The 19,620-nt window shown below is 38.7% G+C and overlaps 1 pseudogene; it reads left to right on the forward strand.

Moving 5' to 3' along the window:
* LOC139727812 (zinc finger homeobox protein 3-like) overlaps window positions 1-19,620 on the forward strand; it is a 244,515-nt pseudogene that overhangs the window by 78,459 nt on the left and 146,436 nt on the right.

The following is a 19,620-nucleotide window of genomic DNA, read 5'->3' on the forward strand; positions in this document are numbered from 1 at the left end:
CTCTTCCTTAGAATTCACCTGTGTCTTTGTGTGAGGCTCAACATCATTTTAGTGTTTAGTTTTAAACTGACTGATGCAATGCCAGCACAGGGGTTCATGTGAAAGTGAGCTGAAGATATTGCTTTGAACAAATAGAGTGAAGAGGTTTATGTTTGTTTTTATTTTTGTTGTCATTAGATAGGTTGAATGATCAGCTCATCACGCCATCGTGCCGTGATGGAATATCCACGGTTGTGATGAATTTCAAGGCATGGTGTATATCAGCTCCCTGACAGAGACCTGCTTGCCTTATTGAATTGGGGAACCCATTGGAGATAGCCCATCACCACACTTGTAACATTTGCATGTTTTGATTAAAACCTGCGTCTCCATAAAATTATTTGAATCGATTTCCCCCATTTCTCCCCCGGATAGTGCCTGTAGCGGTGGCAGTAACTTTTCTCCGTGGCATTCATCAACGGGAGCATTTTTTCTGCGATCTGGCTCCAATTGGCCATAAATTGGTCAAATTTGATTACTCCTGCACGAGAGCAGTAGAAGAGTGAACTGTGGCTAATTACTGGCTATGTCTTGACATAGACCACTCAGGGTGTCTCTGAAAGTTAAGAGTGTGGTCACATGATTGGTGTGTGGGAGGGAACTGACCTCGGGCATTCTCTTCAGAAAAAAAAAATGAGAGCATGAACACCGAACAACTCTCTCCATTGGCTAATTACTGTCACATGACTTAAAAAGCCAGGTTTTTACCCAACTCCCCAGTCCATTATCAGTATTTCTTTTTCCTCAGAAGGAGGAGGAGAAAGATTATTTTGCTTGGCTCAGAGAGAATCGCTTGTGAGAAGGACAAAGAGCTTAATTGGGGTCGGGAGTGTCTGAGTACAGATGAAAAAAAGAAAAGAAAAAAAATATCATGGAATTGTTCAAACAAGAAATCACTCAAGCAGTTGGGCCAGGACTGCTGCAGTCTTGATTTGTGATCCCAGTTTTATTTCATTAAAAACCGCAGAAGTGCATTTTATAGAGTGGGATATTGTTGGCAGACACAATGTGGAGAAACTGGAAGCATTCGGCCGAGTTGTGTCCACGCAGTCATTCCTAATTGACTTTTTCCCTCCCCCCCCCCCCCCCCCCCCCAGCGAATAAGCTAGGCCTTGCTATCAGAAGGGAATCGTTACTGTATGATAGATGACACTGTATTTAGTGCTAATCCACTGCCAATACATTGTGTTTTTGTTCATTTCCGCAACAACTAACCATCGCAAAAAGTGCCTTTGACTCGTCCGCGATCGCCACGCCACTTTGGCGAGCTGCGTCTAATGAGCCTGATGCCAGGACGGGGGGGTAAATTGGCCGCTTCGCCGCGACTTGACGATGGAGTCTTAAGAACTATAAGGCACACTGGGGGTCTAGAATTAACCACCCCTGCGCATTAGGAGTAAGAGTGGCGTAAGCCCCAAATTTGGAGAAGCGTTACTCCTCCCACTAGCCCCTCTTTGGCCGAGAAGAGTTAGGACCCCAGTATCTTGTGAACAGGAATCCGCTTTTGTGGCGATGGAGGCATCACCGATTTGGCCCATCCATCTTGCTAATAATCGGTGCTTTGTTTTGTGTGCGGCATAACCTAGGGATTAGGAAATGAAGGGTGACAGGAATTACTCGCGCTTATTTCCCCATCTCGTAGGCTGGAAGAAGAAAAATGTAAATCATAGGGAAGGGGAATCCTCCGCCTCCCCCCAACACCAAAGAGACAATTAAGAGGGGAATTAACTGGATGTTTCATGGGCTCAGCTCAAGCCAGTAGCAGGAATTTGAAATATGTATTACATTAACCGGCCTGGCGTCTTAATTGTTTGTTTGCTTGTTCCTTACATGTCAATAAAGCTCATTACATTGTAATGAAGGTAAATTTGCGGTCTTTTCTCCACAAAGTGCAGTTGCCAAGTCGATTCGACCGATCCGTCGTACTTTGCTGCAGTCGTTCATCGCTGCATTTGTTTCGTCCCTGCACATGGATTTCTGATTGTCCTGTCTTTTGCATAACATGTCTACTTTTATCCCCCTCCATTCAATTATTATGAATAGTCCATCCTTCCCCCAAGTGCCATATATCTCATATTCATGTAAGGTCAGGTAAGACTCGAAGTGCAATGTCATATTTTCAAATAAAAATCATAAGCCTTAAGAAATATATGGCATGGCAATTATGAAACCTCCCGGAATTAGTGTTGCAATAAATCTTATCTTTGTGATATTGCGCTTAATTTGTGTTTGCTTTCGCCATAAATATCAGTAGATATGAGCATAATAAATCTGAACTGTAAACAGTAAAGAAATACCAAGGAATGGTTTCATGCCTGTACATTAGTTAGACAAGCAAAGCCTGTAGACATATAGACGCAGTCCTTGAACTCTTTGTTTTATCACATCTGTTCCACTACTTCCTTTCAAATTAATATGTTTTCATATATGTATGTATTGATGTTTGTTTTTGTGTGTTGATGTGTCTGTGTGTGTGTCTGTTTCATAGAGATTTTTATTTTTGTTCGGTTTTTGAAACATTCTTTATTCCTGTTTCTCTTGACCCCAAGTTTCATCAAAATGCTATCTTTAAGTGGCTTTTTGGCAGTGTGGATAGGAAATGGAGAATTGGAAACATTGGAAAATGGCACACAACATTTTAAGATGTAGGCAATCTCCCATGAGACACAGATGAAATTATGATTATGTAATAATACCCACTTATGTGTTGCAAGTATGGAATCTTCTGGAAAAACACAGGATTGTTCCTGCTGTATTTGAGACATAAATATATCGCCTTTGCATATATACTGCCATGTAAGTTAGTGTTTTAATGGTAGACTAATAAAGTACCATGGTCACATGAGCATAATTACACAGGTATGATCATTCTGCTTTTATTACGGGACAAAACTTCACCTCACAATTCCACTGTTAATTTAGATTTTTGCAATTAGTGGGTACAAAGGTTGTGATAAGAGCCATAAACAAGCACTTATCATGGTGGCATCATACACAGGGGTATTAAAAATTTTTAATTTCCTATCGGGCTAAAAATCAAGATAATAAAATCTGAAGCTGTAGCTCCAACTTCATTGCATAGCTTACTATTGATGCTGGGGAGGAGGTTAATGAGTCTGCACCTAAAGCCCCTGTGCTGTTACTGGCTCTCTTTAATTCCATCACACAGTCATTAACTTTGCATTGTTTGGCATATCAGTGCTATCTCATCTTTCTTTGTGAGAACGGGAGACCAGATAGAAAGACGTGTGACAACCAATTTCTGTGCTACGGGATTCCATGGAAGATATTTGGGTATGGTGTCTGGTAATTGTCTGAACATTTTGATTGGTCACTAAATGACACTGGTTAAGAACTATCCCATTGCCATGGAAACTGCAGATTCATTTTTTCTTAACTATTTGTATATATAGTATAACATTCTTTGTTGAACAGGCATCTTTGATTCTTGTGGTTATTTTTGCATCTTTAATCATTGTGGTTTATTTTGCATTGCCTTGTGATGTTTGGTATTGTGAGAAATGTCTACTTCTGATCAAAAGCAATTTTTGAATTGACATTGCTTGTGATTTGTGGCACACAGTGTACCATTACTGGAAGTCGTAGTTGACCGTGCCCTTATAGAAATGTGCAAAGAAAAGATATGAAGCTTGCTGTGCTATTTGTTTTGGTTTCCTTTTGTTGCAGTCTGCTGAAAATCAAGAAACACTCCTGAAAAAACGGTGAATCTGATCATATTATTTAAAAAGTGTTTCTCACTTTTTCTTTTTATAGACAGACGGATGACCACAAGTATACAATCACGACTGCTTTACTAAATGTTTAGCCTCCTGTCTTAAAATGCTACAAAAATTTCCAAATTAAAATCACATCTGATGATATATGTGATGCTAATTTTAAGTTATGTAAACCCATAGTTTTCCCTTGAAAGGGAGTTTAAAAGAATGATTTGCATTTAGGTGTAGCTAAAACATGTTTATGAAGGTAAAGCAGAATGTACTGTGTTTTTCAGGTAACCAGGGAATGAAGCTCATCGTAACAATGAGATGGTGTTCATACGATGTTGTTCTAATGGATATACATATGATATTTTATTTCTCACATATCATTGTAGGTGATTTAAAGTAGAGATATCCTAGATTAGATACTAATTTCTGCAGGTGTAGAAAATCTGTTGATTATTGCAGGCATAATGCTGAATTTGTAAATCATTCAATCATAATCAGCATCCAGCTTTGTAGCTTTGTTCATGAGACTTTGGGACCTCAGCAATGGGCTAGAGACAGGTGTAAGCTAGTCTTGTTCCTGGCCCAACCCAGGAACTTTGAGCCTGATGGTATCAGCAGGGTTAGGTCCCGTGTAGGACCCTCCCAAAATCCATCCAAGATGTTGAATATACAGCCCTTGGCTGAAAAAACTTTGTGGGTGCCTCATACACCATCCTTCCTTCCCCCTTCTCCCCTTACTTAAACCCCTCTTTGAGGTTACTTCTTAACTCTGTCTTTGTGCGCGCGCGTGTGTATATATGTGTGTGTGTGTGTGTGTGTGTGTTAGTGTATGAACCCCTGCTTGCTGAATGGCACCATTACACTGTCAAATTCTCTGAATGAATGCATTTCTGAAATTGGAATGAATGATTTGACATTGATGAACATTTTATTCACTCATTGCAGTTTCAGAAATTCCTGACATAAAATTTGACAATTACCCTATCAAGTATAATTTTTTTTTTCTTCTTCTTGAAGCAACACTATTTTGTGCGGTCAGTTAGCTTTCATATTGATATCTGTGATTATTTTCTCTCTTTTTTTTTTTTTTTTTTTTGGGGGGGGGGGGGGGAATGAATCCTCTTAAAAATTTCCAGGAGGTGATTCAGCGTATGTCTGCCTGCATATATTTGTGGAGAAGATATGACTATTAGATATGTGCAGGACACTAGCTGATATGCCATCCTCTGTGAAGCATGTGCTGAAATTCTAATTAGCAGAGGCAATAAGCCACTGATGACAGATCACAACGGTATCATGGATGAATCAAACAGATATATATAGCTTCAAGCGCGCTTTAATTGCCACAGCCAGCAGGCGCAGCTCGCCGGCTAATTAGTGATGGAGATCATGTTCAGAATTCTGCGGCGTTCTTCTCTTTCCTTATTTCTCCATCCGACCGACATTCTGTGTATCATGAACCTTAAGATGGCTGCACAGCAAAGCTCCTCCGACCGTCTATTTATTTCCTCATCACAGAAATAAACTTGACAATTTTTGAAGAATTATTTAGGAATATCTCGAGTGGAAGTAATCAGAAATGTCCAAAAAAAAAAAAAAGAATGACTACAAACATCACCATTTCAGAGAGGAGAGGAGAGGATATGGAAATGGCAGTGAATGCGAAAGTAAATAACTGAGAGAAAATAAAAGGCAGTAGAGCCACATAACTATTGAGAAGGGAAGAGAGAAGTGTAGGTTTGTGTATTTGAGGAGGAAGTTCCATGACAGTTGTTTTGTGTGACAGGTACTATCGGGGGACTGGGAGTGATATCTGCCTGGTTTGGATTCAAAGGTTTGCAACACTGTGTATTGGTTGTTCGCGGACAAAATATCGTGTTATTCAGAGCTTGTGAGTCAATCAGCATTATGCACCCACACCATGGACTGTTTTCATTTAACGTGTATCAACTGATAAGATGTTTCGTGTGTGCGATTTTCTTTCATTTCAAAAGGTTTTTGTGAGCCTCGCATCACAAAGCCCCTTGCAGAAAAAAAAAAAAAAGTCCTAGGCCCCAGTATTGGTGAATACAACAATAGTTCACATCCCTTCAAATGTCACAATCTGTTTTTTATTGCTGAACAAAAAGTTGCTGATAAAAAGAAAAAAAAATGTTAGGACAATAAAATCTGCAGGGAAAAAAAGATGAAAACTATTTATGAAGAAGAAGAAAATTTGTGTTGTTAGCAGTGGGAGAAGCAAAGGAAACTGTGAGCCAGAGTCATTAGTATCAAGATAAATTATTGCCAGAGGCCAAAGCCTTGGACCTTGATCCAAATCCAATGACTTCCATATTTCCAGAAGTAGTCAGCCTTCTATTGTTTGTGTGGCAGAATCTGCTCTCATTTCCCTGTCTGTTTTACCCTCCTGTTGCTCTTTCTTTTCATTTCCTCTTTCTTCTGTCTTCTCAGAGATGAATGGTAATGTTCGACAGTAATCTGCTTCCCTCAGAATATTGTCAATTATACCACACAGTAGGCACCCACGTTATGTCTGATGTTTGCAGCACTGCCACGTTCTGAAGGGTTCTGAAGAAACCAGATGCAGAGACTCCAACTCTCCCGTTTTCGACGGGAGATCTCCCGCCGAAAGCCCATTTTTGCAAAATCTCCCATTCTCCCGTTTGAGATTTGATTTCTCCCGCCCTGGCTCTGTGTCTCCCGGTGGAAAGGATTTCTTACTTATTGTTATCGTATGTTGAAAAAAATAAGCCTTAGATAGCACCAGAGAACATCTAGAACCCTTGGAACTTCATGCTTCGCACACATCAACTTGGAGTCTCCCGTTTGCTAGGGGTTTCGGGCGGGAGAATCTCCAGATCGGAAGGTGCTTGGGGTTGGAGTCTCTGCAGATGTACCTCCAGCTCACCATTCTTCTGCCCCTTCTGAAACTCATTCCAGTCATAGGCAATAGGCCCACACACACACACAGACACACCAAGAAATACTGTATACACCATATCTTTTACAAATTGGGACAATTTTGTGAGTAGTTGAATTTGCAATCAAGAACTGCACTGAGAAAGAAATGGCGTGTGAATGAAAGAACTGACTTTTTTCTATCCCATAATTCAACTGAACAAACTAAGCAAAGGGTGAGATGCATAGCATGTGCTCTGGTCACTATTCAGGCATGGAGCTACTTAGTAGCTCCATGGTTCAGGCATACCTCCTTTGGCATGCATAGTTCAGAGATGTACTGTAAAACACAATATTTTCGCGGCATGAAATTTTCGTAAATTGTGGCCGACGGCCTTTTTCGCAGCATAAAATTTTCACGAGTTGCTGTAACATTCAATGCGTATAGTGTAGACAAGAACATTCACTTGCATTTTAATTTCGCAAATCTTGGCTCTCGCAAAATTTGCGTGCCTGCGAACATTCCTCGTTTTACAGTAACATACTTTGCTTATAGAAAGTAGTGAGCTTTAGTTTTTCTGCGTCAGCTTGTGAGATTGATTTTTGCATCCTTACCCAAAACCTGAGGATTCTTGTGTGTGACCTAATACCTCTAGAGTTTTTGTGATGGTTTGTCACCGTGATACCTGGTAGGTCCATAAAAAAAGCCTCTTATTCTAGAAGTTCATGAAGGGTTTAGGTGATTTTTTTTTTAATGGGGGCTTGTAGACCCAGGCTGAATGGCATAGTCTGTCAGCCTGGAAGCCATGTTTGTGATAAATTTAATTACTTCCATCGTGCTAGCGAGCAAAAATTTTGGGAATTGCCCCCAAAGTTCCGGGTTAAGGTTTTGATTTGACCCATTTTCCCCTCACCTCCCAATACTGACACTATCTATGTCACTTATCACACAACAAAATATTTGTCAGAACTTTGAGAAGGGCCTACAGTGCAAAAGAAACAAATCCTAACAAACAACTTTTGACAATGGTTTTTCTAGAAGATTTTACCTTAAGGGTTGCAGCTATCTTTGGTAATTTATTGTGAAACAATTGATAGTAGAATGGTAAAAGTTACATTGAAATTGAACTTTACATGAGCAAGTCACAGAATCTTAAAACTTCACATGTTCTTGCAAACCCTTGACAGAACAATGAAGGGAGAGTTCATTAGATATTGTCAAAGTCAGAAAGATGAGACTCCTAGCTTTAAATGATATCTAATATCTCAACATTGGACATTCCTAACCCACTAAAATAAATGATTGAAATCAAGGAGGTAGAAATGCTACTTTTGAGAAAAAGGTTTTGAAGTTAAAGCATTGTCCAGCATACTGAATCAGCCTTAGGGTAGATGGAACAAAAAGGGGATTTTATATTCCATGGTAACCGCTGTGTGGGGATTATAGAGATCTACCTGAAACTTAGCATATTCACTAATAACATTATGTTCATGATTATACCACAGTATGACAGCACCTGTGCCTAAGGTTTCTGTACTATTTTCACCTACACTGTCACACACTGAGTGAAAAATGGAGAAAACCAACAGATAAGAAAAGTATCTACATAAAAAAACCAACAACAACCCCAAAACAATGACAACTAAAATATTCTTAACACTTTGCTTTGTTTGGGGTTTATGCTTCTAATATTGGAAGTTTGAATTTGAATTTAGAAAATATTGAAGTACCTACACATGCCAAGTCAATTGAACGTGTATTTTTGTAGCCCTACTGGATATTCAACCTGTGTGACTTTTGGTAGGTTTTGTGCTGTGCCATCATACGTGTTGACGAACATGTGTGCTACAAAAAATTATCTTTTGCTTTAACATCAAAGTATGGGAAAGGGGTCACAGATGACACGGTAACCGTAAAGCGATCAGTCAATAAATGGAGTCATCCTTCTAGAAAGAAAAACAAAGCAAAACTGAAAATGGGTGTTGAGCAACTTTGATGACACATCGTAATTAGAAACCTTGGTTTCCCTTTTGTAAAAAGAACACCCAAATGAATGGATAATGTATGTGTCAAGCCAATGAAACAAACACTTTTATGACCTGTAGCATAAAGCTGATGATAAGATCTTTTACCATGAATCAAAGACAGAGTCATTCTTGGAATTGCCCATTTTTTTCCTCACTTTGCCTACTGGATGGAAGATGATGACTGTTTTTATGCTTTCCAAGAAACCAGTGTATGGGAAGACGTGAAATGGTTGTATATCTGGCTATAGATTGCTTGTTGGAAACCCAAAGTGTTTGTATTTGTTAGTTTTGCTCGTTATAATCACTGAATTTCTTGGTTATTCTTGTTAGAAGCCATGGGGTATACACAGCCAAGACACCTGTTCTGAATGCACAGGAGTGAGTAGAAACAATTTTTGGATTGTGGAACATTATATTCCTTTAGCATTTTAGCATTCTGATGTGATCAAAGTTATATGCATATTTCTCCAGTCTCCATCATCTCTACTATAAGTTTGAAAAGAAATCATAGATTTGTTATCAATTTTCATTTAGTTTTACTCTCAGTTTCTCCTTGACTGATTAGTTTTTACATTATAGTGTGTCGGTTTCATTTTTCGTCAGTGTTTTCACAATCTTACTGCTATGGGCTGTCTTACTCTTATGTTTAGGGAGTGGTTAAGAAGAGAAATAGTTGAGTGTTTGTATGTTTTTGGTGGTGTATTTCTGTGTTTGGGCATCTAAATGCATAAGAGATTAATGTAAGGAGATTGTACAGAAATTGATTTGCAATATGCCATCAAGTTGTCTATGAAAACAATTAACACAACTTATACAGTGTCAAATCAACAGCAGGAGAATAATGACGCATTGGAGAAACATGATGGAGGAGTGTAAATTATTAATGAAATTGATAATGTAGGAACATATCGGGAATATATAGACACAGGAGACAGGAAGAGAATGTGAGAGAAGGGGGGGGGGGGGAGATGGAGAAATAAGCAGAATAATAGTTGTGTGATTAGATAAACCCAGGATTTAGTGCATTAGTCTTATTTCATTGCTTTCTATTTTCCATCAAAATAATAAACTCCATTGCAGTTTGTTTTGCAAAGAGTGTGAAGAAAAAGAGGGATTGCTTATTAGGCATAAGCTTTGAATAGAGGCATTGCTTAAAGGTAAAACATAGTTTCCATTTGATTGCAGAAAGTGTTGAGTTTTACTGTAAAATGGAGCTATATGCGAGCATTGTGTGAAAAAGAAACCACTGTGGCAACATGATTTCAGTTTGGAAACAACAAAGCTGCAAAATATTACCCAGAAAGGTACGCCAGAAGTGTATTGCAATCTTACAGTATTCCCCACTGTGGTTTGCTATGAGATGTTTATTAATCTATGACATTAATTACGATATTGGCCTATTGAGCCACGGCAGAATCTATCAGGCAAGAGTGAATCGTATGAGTGACTTGTTACTTGCATGTGATTCAATACTACTGCTCGGGAACATTTTGATCATGACATACTAGTAATGTTCAACCTACCCACTACTGAATAGGGAAGGTGCTTCTGGATCTAAAAGTCAGGTACACCAGCTTTTATTATTTTACACTTTTATCTTAAAATACTCCACAACAACTCAGTATCCTGGCAAATCGAGTTAGCCAGACAACTTTCCTGGTAGAGCCTTTGAATATATTGCAAGCAAATTCCAAATGGTGGAAGATGAATTTTGAGCCCTTCTGAGAACTATGTTTGAACTTTAACAGCGTTTCCAGTATCAAAGATCTGAGCTGAGCTGCGTGATCCTATAACATGGTACCGGTGTCTTTGATGTTTCTGAAGTAATTAAGCTGTGAAAGTATTTCAATGGGATATGAATGTGACATACTTCAAGACGTGAATATTCGAGAGTGACTGGATTTATCACACTACCCCCCTTACGTTTCCCTTTAGACAGCAGTGTTAGGATAGTGACCACTGATAGGCTAACATTGATAAAGAGCATATCTTTCGAGTTTATATTTCAGATGTAAAGTAAATTGAGTTATGATAATGTTTAATAATGTCTGTTAAACAAACAAACAGACATAATCAAGGTATTGCCTATCAAACAAACTTGCTCATTGATGGGAGGGGGGGGGGGATGGGAGGAGACAGAGAGAGAGAGAGAGAGAGAGAGAGAGAGAGAGAGAGAGGGGCAGGCAAAGTGATTGTGTCAAGACACACAGGACCACACTTATTGAGGAAAAAGAGAGAAATAGGAGAGGAAATAAGGGGTGGATGTTGGAGAAGGAGCAAGGAGAGGGATGGGGTTAAGATGGCAGAGATGTAAACCAGGAATAAGAGGAGGGGAGCCATCCAATATCCATGTTCATTCCCTCTTACATCTGCTGGTGTCTGGTATCAACCTATTTTTGTCAAAATATTCTCTGGATTTGTTGTCCCCTAGAACAAGGGGAGGTCGCCATTTTTAGTTCTCTCATTATGTCTCTTCCTCGCACTTGTTCCTCATTTCGTCGTCTTTTGCCCGCCCTGTTTCCCTAGACTCACTGATGATGTCATGAGGTTCATCATCCCTGATTGGCTGATAGGGAGAGACATGACATTGTTGTACTGAGTCTCAGGGAAGGAACCACACCAGCCCTTCCAAAGTGTTTAGCAATTCTGCATGCTCCGCTGATGAGGTCATGTGACCTTAATTCAGCCGAGGGGGATCAAAGGTCACTGTAAATTTTCCCTCGTCTGCCTATGAAAACTGTTGACTGTACCACGTCATTTAATTTGCATGGTGAAAGTGAGAGTAAAGTCCCCCCACCAGCCAAGAGGGAGGAGGGACCGATGGTGGGGAAACAAAAGCCACCAATTTACCGCTTTATCACAATTAGCGAACTTTCCACTTGTCCTCCGCAATATGAAAAGAGCCAAATGGCATTTTGAGCAGGTGTCTAAATCCTACCAGCCCTGGGCGAGTGTCTTGTGGAACATCGGCCTTGGCTGACTCAAGTCTTGCTAGACTGGCTTGTCTTTGCCATGGCAGGAAGAAGAAGAAGAAAAAAACTGCCTACTTGGCTGTTTGCTCATCAGTTTCCTAATTTTAAGGCATTTCATCCTGGACTTTCATAATGTGGGTCGTGTGAGGTCAAGTCTACTTGGGGAGAGAAGAAAAAAGAACCCTCTCCCCTTTCCTTGTTTGTACTCCAGAGATGATGTATGAGCAGTGTTGATTGAAATTCCATGGGCCATTTACATGGCCGAACGAAAACAAGTGTGACTTCGGGAGTTGTTTGGGCACTGCTGTAATGGGTTTTCTTTCTTTTGATCGAAATTGTTCCTCTACCAGTGATGAGGAAAGGTTTAAGTTTTTGAGGGTTGGTGATAAGATTAAATGAAATATTTGCTGGCCCTCTTACTCTTCACTTTCTTTCAGACAAGCTCCTCCTTCCCCTCTCCTTGTGGGAGAGCTTTGTCCCCGAGAGTCATTAAGACAGAAGGGCAATCTGATAGGATTTATTCATAATTTTTACAGGGGGTGGGGTTAATATGACCCTTTTCAAAGAACATAGCAGTTTGAGTTGTTAGAAGCTTGGAATGTTTAATGCTTGATAAGGACAGTGGCTATGTAGTCTTTGTCTGCGGGTTGTTTGGTGGGGGTGCTTACGGAGTTAATGCATATTTCCTTGAGGCAAGGATCTTACTGCAGTACATATTTGGTTTGGTTGACATCTTGCCTAGAAAAAAAATCTTAGTAAAGTATTCTATACAGATGTGCGTAATTCAGGGATTTGTGTTTTCCATATTTATAATGAAAAGAGAAAAAGATGATGATGTGATGATGACCGTGGTGGTATTGATGTCTGTGATTATGTTAACTATTTCATTTCATTTCATTTTATTTCACTTCCAACAACACAAAATGTTTACATACATATAGGCCCTATTCACACAAAATCAATGCAATTTTGTAACCAAAACAAAACAAAAACCAAAAACACGATGAACTGACAATAAATACTGTGGCCTTTCTGATTATACTGAATTAGAATCACAATTATTAGAAATGGAGGAGACATACTGAAAAGCAGAGCTTACATTTTGCAGTCTCATTGTGGACAATAACTAATTATTGAATGGAACTAATAAAACTATTAAACAAAGGCAAATTGCCTTAAAAGAAGCTAAAGAGAAACATGTGGGCCTACACACACATACAAACACACACACACACATACAGAAACATGCAAACAAACATGAGGCATCCTTTTTATAAAGAGAGAGAGAAAGAAAGAAAGGAAGAAAAAAAGAGGAATTAGTATGGAGGGAGTAACAGAAAGAGACTAACCATTCTTCATTTCAAAATCATCTTCCCCATGTAAAAATTGTATTGTTTAACCATATACTACAGGACATCCAAGCTTCTTGTTGCTCAGAGCAACTAGGTGATCCTGGACCCGTGTCTTTATCAGGTCCATTGGTATAATAAAACCTGTAATAAGACAGCAATCTGAATGGGAATATGCTTCTTGTATTATGTGGTGCTTAAAAGTCATTATTGATCATCAGTCAATCAAAATTTACCATTTAAGATATCACAAAATTGATCGTGGAACTGAAATAATTATTTATTTTCTTCAGAGTACTTTTCTTTTTGTTAGGACATATGTTGGAATCGTCAAAAAGAATAAGCACATGCTTTGCATCAATGTAATTTTGAGTCATACTGTACAGCAAGATATCTTTGCAGCATAACATTTTTGCGAATTGCCACTTGCATTCAAATACATATAGTGTAAACAAGAACTTTTGCATGTATTCTAATTTTGCAAATTTTGGCTCTTAAGAAATTTGTGAAATTAAAATGCACATGAACATGTCTGGTTTTACAGTACTTAGTACATTTACACCACCTTTCTCTTCATTTGATACTGATGAACTTTGGCTCACTATGAGGGCTTTACATTAATTACAAGAAGTAGCACATTGGTATACCAAATCTTACCATCACCTTCAATGGCATGTAATGACAATGAAGAGCTTACATTCAGCTCCGGTTACTCTATTTACATTACTTGAACTCAGTATGTGCTCTCTTGGTCACTGAGAAAGATGAACCTTTTCATCATTTTTTCACATCATAGCATCCATGATCCTGGCTTGGAAGATTTTTTTTTCTTTTTTTTTGCGAGCTCCATTATTGTGGAAGCCTTATTTTTATTTTCTTAGGTTATAGCAAACATTTCAGTGGACTTACCAATAACTAAAGAATGCATAAAGCCTGGAGCCATGATACATTTGTGTTGAAAATCTAGTGTCATGGAATTGTTCTCAATGGGCTAGTTGCACCCTCTGATGGTTTAATTGTTCCTAAGAACCAAACGCTATCTCTTTGATGAGCCTTTGTTCGCGGGAAGAAGAGTCCGACATGAAGATACAGCGGTAACGGGCAATTTCTAAGCCCGCAAATGCATTAACATTTGCGTTTATGCAAACGATTCTTGTAATTGCCTGAGAAGTGAGCCGTTGGAGGGCATGCGAGAGGGTCTGCAGCGCAGCGCTCCTGAAACGGGATATGATGTGAAATTGGAACGTGGAGAACATTTGGATTTGGTCGGCAGCAAATTCAATTGCTCGTTTGCATACACTTTACAGAACTCCGTACTCTCATCTTCTTCTTCCTGCTGTGTTCTGCAGAATGTAGATAGAGGGCTTTCCTTTGGTGGGAGTGCTAAGGGGGAGAAGAAGGGAAGGGTAGGGTAGGTATTGAGAAGTGTGTGGTTTCTCTTTTCACTGTCATCTGCTTTATCATTACCTCCCTAGCTTATTCATTCCTTTACTATTCTGACAGTGATATGACATGGAAAAGTGGTTCACTAAAAAAAAGATCATTTTGTTTTCTTTGTGTGTTAGTTACATTAGGTATATTTTGTTGGAAGTATTAAAATTCATTTGAGAGAATGTTTAGATTCTAATCTGAAACAGAGATGAAATAATCATAGATACAACTCTCATGAAATTCAATGAAAAAGAAACGAATCATCTTGATGGATGACTTGTGTAAGTATCGTAGTCATGTTTTTATCACTTTGGTACTATGAGGTAACTTTCTTTGCCAGTCTGTTACTATTTAATGGAGTCATGCTGATTATTCCTTCTACTCAGGTGTATATTAACCCTGAGGCTTCAAACAACACTAGCATCATCTCAAGAGAAAATAGAATGGTGAACATGGCATCACTGAAAAAAAGAAAAGAAAAGAAAAGAGAGGCTACTAACCACACAAGATTTACTACCTAGAGCAATCAGAACATGATCAAAATCTGGCAGAATGTTATGAAAGTTGTCAATCTATATGGAATATATGTACTCGTGCTACTTTCATGTAATGTTTTGAATTATGTCATCGTCAAAATGAAGGGAAGCAAGAGATCAGTTGATGAATACATGAACTTGATGAAGGCTTCTGTATAAGGAGTGTACATACTGTATTATGTGTAAATTGTGTGTTTGTTTGTCTGCTAGGGCATGGAAATTAGAAACCCTTGCAAATAGTTCTGCCGAAATGACGCACGGATTTCAAATCAGGTGAATCATATCCTCCCCTGTCTCCGTATTGTCAGCCGAACGCTCCTCAGTGACCGGCTTCTCGATTTCTCACGTTAAACAAGGGAAACGTGGAGGGGAAAAACCAGATAGGAAAGAGCAAGATCAAGGCAAAAGAACAGTGGATGAAGGAAAGTGTGGAACGATGGGACCAATTTGTGTTTGTCTTTTGAGGTGTCAAAGTTAGGGACTTCTTGTAAAGTTGATGGACAGCTGGCGTGAGGCGATGAGTGAGTGGTTGAGTCGAGTCCATCTTAAGTCTCCCATGACTGCTGCTCTGATATACCACTATCAGCCAATGCCGAATGGAAGCTGGTAGTATTGAGAGAGTTAAGACAGGGAAAGAAGTGGCCGTCTTCCTATGACAAGGCTCTCTCTAATATCCCTGGTTGTCTTGTTGGAGAGGGCGCTTATTGCGGTGTTCATGGCTCAGTAATGGCAGAGCACCCACGCTGTGTATCAAGCTATGATGTGTCCTGATTGTGAGACGCTGTTTTGTTTTGTTTTGTTTTTTGTTTTTGTTTTTTCTCTCTTAGATGGACAGATTTTTAGGATTGCTTCATTGTACTGTAGGATATGGTTTTGCATCTGGCTATAACAATGGAAGGGCAATGCCAACATAGTTCAGAATCTGGACTAGTCCTAGTAAGGCTAGCTATTGCTTTGAATGTGTGTGTGCGCGTTTGTGTATCTGATGTGCATGTCAAGCTATCGTCAATCATGATAAGAGGCAAAAAGTATTAGCTGAGATTATAAGGCTATAGTTGAGTTGTTCAAGGTATTTTTTTTCTTTATTTGTTTCTTGAAGGAAGATAACACCATGTTTTTTTAAGTCTAGAGAGTTGAACATCTATGATGTGTAAATATACTCTTTTTATTCTTTTGTGTAAGTGATAGTTTGTTATTCGTTTGTCATTCATGTGTGTTTACTCAAATACTATACATAGAAGTCAGTAAACTTACATACTTTGGGAATATAGCAACATGTAAAACACAGAAGAAATGATGAAAAATTGAAAGAGTTATTGTAGACATATAGTAACTGAGATGATTGGTCATAGAGTATTCCCATTTGTCTGACTAACCTGATCTGCTTTAACCCGTTGAGGACAGACTGATTTTGCTGTAACATGCATTTCCCATAGGCACCTGCCCGAGTATTCTAGGGACTCGTCTTCAACGGGTTAAATATGGAGAGTCTTGCAATGATTTCACCAGTTGAAGGACAAGTTCACCTTCTTAAGCCCTTTTTACACTTGTGTTTCTTAACCCCGGACTTTCTCTGACCCAGGACTATCGTTAGTCCCGTACCAATATTTTCAGCTTTTTACACTGGCCAATTAGTCCCGTACTATCTCTTGTCCGGGGCTAAGGAGAAAACTGACCTTTTTACACTCGTATTTCTTAGCCCCGGACTTTCCAAACCACATGAATATTCATGATTACGCTGTGCACTGTACACGTACACGCACGCACCGGCAGCACTTGATTACCTCGTTTCTGATTGGTCAGTGGGGGTCGGACTTGGTCTCCGTCGCTTAGCCCCGGATTATTTTTTCGTTCTGTTTACACTCACTTGCTTGGCACCGCAATTGCGGTGCTAACCCTGCTATTTTGCAGGGCCAGATAGTACCGGATTATCGGTGGGGCTAGCCCACTTTGGCAAAAACGAGTGTAAACAGAAAGTGGGCTAAGGAGAGTCCCGTACCAACGGTGGGGCTAAGGCCCCCCCTTAGCCCCACCGTTGGTACGGGACTAAGCAAAAATATACAAGTGTAAAAAGCCCTATAGACATGTGGGTTGAGTGAATGCAGCAATATTAGTAGAACACATCAGTGAAAGTTTGGGGAAAATCCAACAATGTGTTCAAAGGTTATTAATTTTTAAAGTGTCTGCGCAATCACTGCTGGATGAGAAGACTACCACAGCGTATGATGTCAGATGCGTACAACGAAATAAGGAAAATAAAAAGAGAATTTCACAAAACTTTACTTTTTGAAGAAAGTGCACATTTCTTCAACTTGTTGCTGACGTATATTAAGGGTAATATTATTACCCCTGCCTTCTAAAAGAGAGAAGTAGAGTGACCTTTTGTTATGCGAGAAAAGTGAAAATATGTTGAATTTTCTTTATACTTTCTTTATATCATTGTACACATGTGACATCACAAGCTATGGTAGTCTTCTCATCCAGCCGTGACTGAGCAAAACTTTAAAAAATCGTAACATTTGAACGGATTGTCCGATTTTCCTCAAACTCTCACTGATGTGTTCTACTAATATTGCTGCATTCACTCAACCCTCATGTCTATGAAGGTGAATTTGTCCTTTAATGTTCAAAGAGATCGCTTTGTCGTAATTCCTGGAAAATAAAGTAATGTACCCATTGAATGGGGACTATAGGGAGGGCAACATACCTCATCAAGAAAAATTATGTGGCCACAAGTTTTAGTCTCATTTGTGCAGGTAGTCACATAAACTTGTATAACTTTTTTTTTTTTCCATTTTTGACTTTACATAATACCAGCATTTCGATTCCAATTTTAGATTTTTTTTAATTACTCTCTTCTCCTAAAGAAAACAGAGAAAGGATGCGAATTATGTCTATGTACACTCATATCTTATATAGGCCTACAGCTTCTTGCATGTGCCTTTAGTGGGAAAACAATATAATTTCATTAATTATGAGGAGTAAAGGAAAAGCATATAGAAAAGATATTTTGGCAAAAAGTTGTGACGGAAAAGACAACCAGCACTGAGAATTACCCCCTGTTCAGACGCAAGTCAGTTTATACCAATACTTGATAAAGAAATGACGTATAAAGAATTTGTATAGCCGACAGACCGTTCAGATGCTAATTTCAATCATTCTGGAAAAACGTATAGATGTGCAGTTTCTCACTGCGCATGTTGTTATGGTCATGAGTGACAGGTACAAGGTTACCTTTCGTGTTCGCTCCCATTAAGCCCCGCCCAGTTATACCGTTCTATGGTCGCCATACGTTCAGATACACAATGGACACGATGGAATGCTGATTCGTTATCGAGTTGTAATTCGAAACGATGCTCTGACCGTCGTTTCGCTATATGTTGTTTCGTTATATGTCGTTTCGTTAGCATTCAGACATACAAATTCATCGTATAGCTATACCGTTTTGGTATAGCTATATCGTTCTAGTATTAATTTTTCGCGTCTGAACACCCTGCATTTTGGAGGAGGCAGATAGAGAGTAAGAACTATGTCACGATGTCCTACAGGAAGTTGAATACACAAGTCTTGGTCATGTGACGTTGAGGTCATAATGGTGAGCTCCTCATCCGTTTGATGGATAAAATGACCCCATTGTCAGATTTTCTTCATGTGTGATTTTTTTTTTCTCATGACTTTGCAAAAATATGGCCAAGAACTTTGTATGTTCTCACGTATCTCTCTTGTGGTTGAAGAAAGTCAATTCTTGCAACAAAGTTTGCACAATCAGTTTTCGTCTATTTCATCTTATAGCTTTATTTCCACAGATTTTCCATTTGTGTACTTACTCTGAGAGTGAGCAGAAAGTGTTCATATGATTATTATTTCTATTATTTCTATTGATATAACTCTTTGATTGCTCACCACCTTGTATTTTAGTCATTATAAATGTTAATATAGAAATGATGCAGCACCCATCACATATGTGGCCAAGGCAACTTCATGCTATAATTTTTGGCCGTTTTTTAAGACAACATTAGATGTGATATGATGGGTGATGTCTGTTATTCCAAAGGTTCACAATTCCAAAAATGAAATAAGATTCACTATTCCAAATGTTTGCTAATCCAAAAATAGAATAAAGTTTGTTAATCCAAAGGTTTGTTAATATGAATATTCGTTAGTATTAAGGTTCATTACTCTGAAACACTCAAATTCTGTGTACCTAGAGGTTTGTTATTTTGAAAATGAATAAGGGTTTGTTAATCCAAACATTTGTGCCATTATTCCTAAGGTTTATTATTCCGAAGGTTACTGATTCTGAGAATGAAATGTAATTCATTATTCTGATGGTTTTGTCAATCCGAAAATAGAATAAGGTTCATTATTCCCAAGGTTCATCAATCCAAAAATGAAATAAGATTGTTATTCTGAAGGTTTGTTTATCTGAAAATATGAAGACAGTGTGTATTAACCAACCTTTGGAATTATGACCCTCATTTCTTTTTGGATGAACAAACTTCTTGAATAATGCACCATATTTCATTTTCTTATTAACGAACCTTTGCAGAAACAAAAGCTTATTTCATCTTTGGATTAACAAACCTTTGGAATAGTGGAGCTTTGGAATAACAGACCTTTGGAAATAATGAATATTCAG

This window comes from Diadema antillarum, unplaced genomic scaffold (genome assembly GCF_040938485.1).
Source record: "Diadema antillarum isolate AM-2024a unplaced genomic scaffold, OU_Dant_1.0 seq00000153_RagTag, whole genome shotgun sequence".
Taxonomy (NCBI): Eukaryota; Metazoa; Echinodermata; class Echinoidea; order Diadematoida; family Diadematidae; genus Diadema; species Diadema antillarum.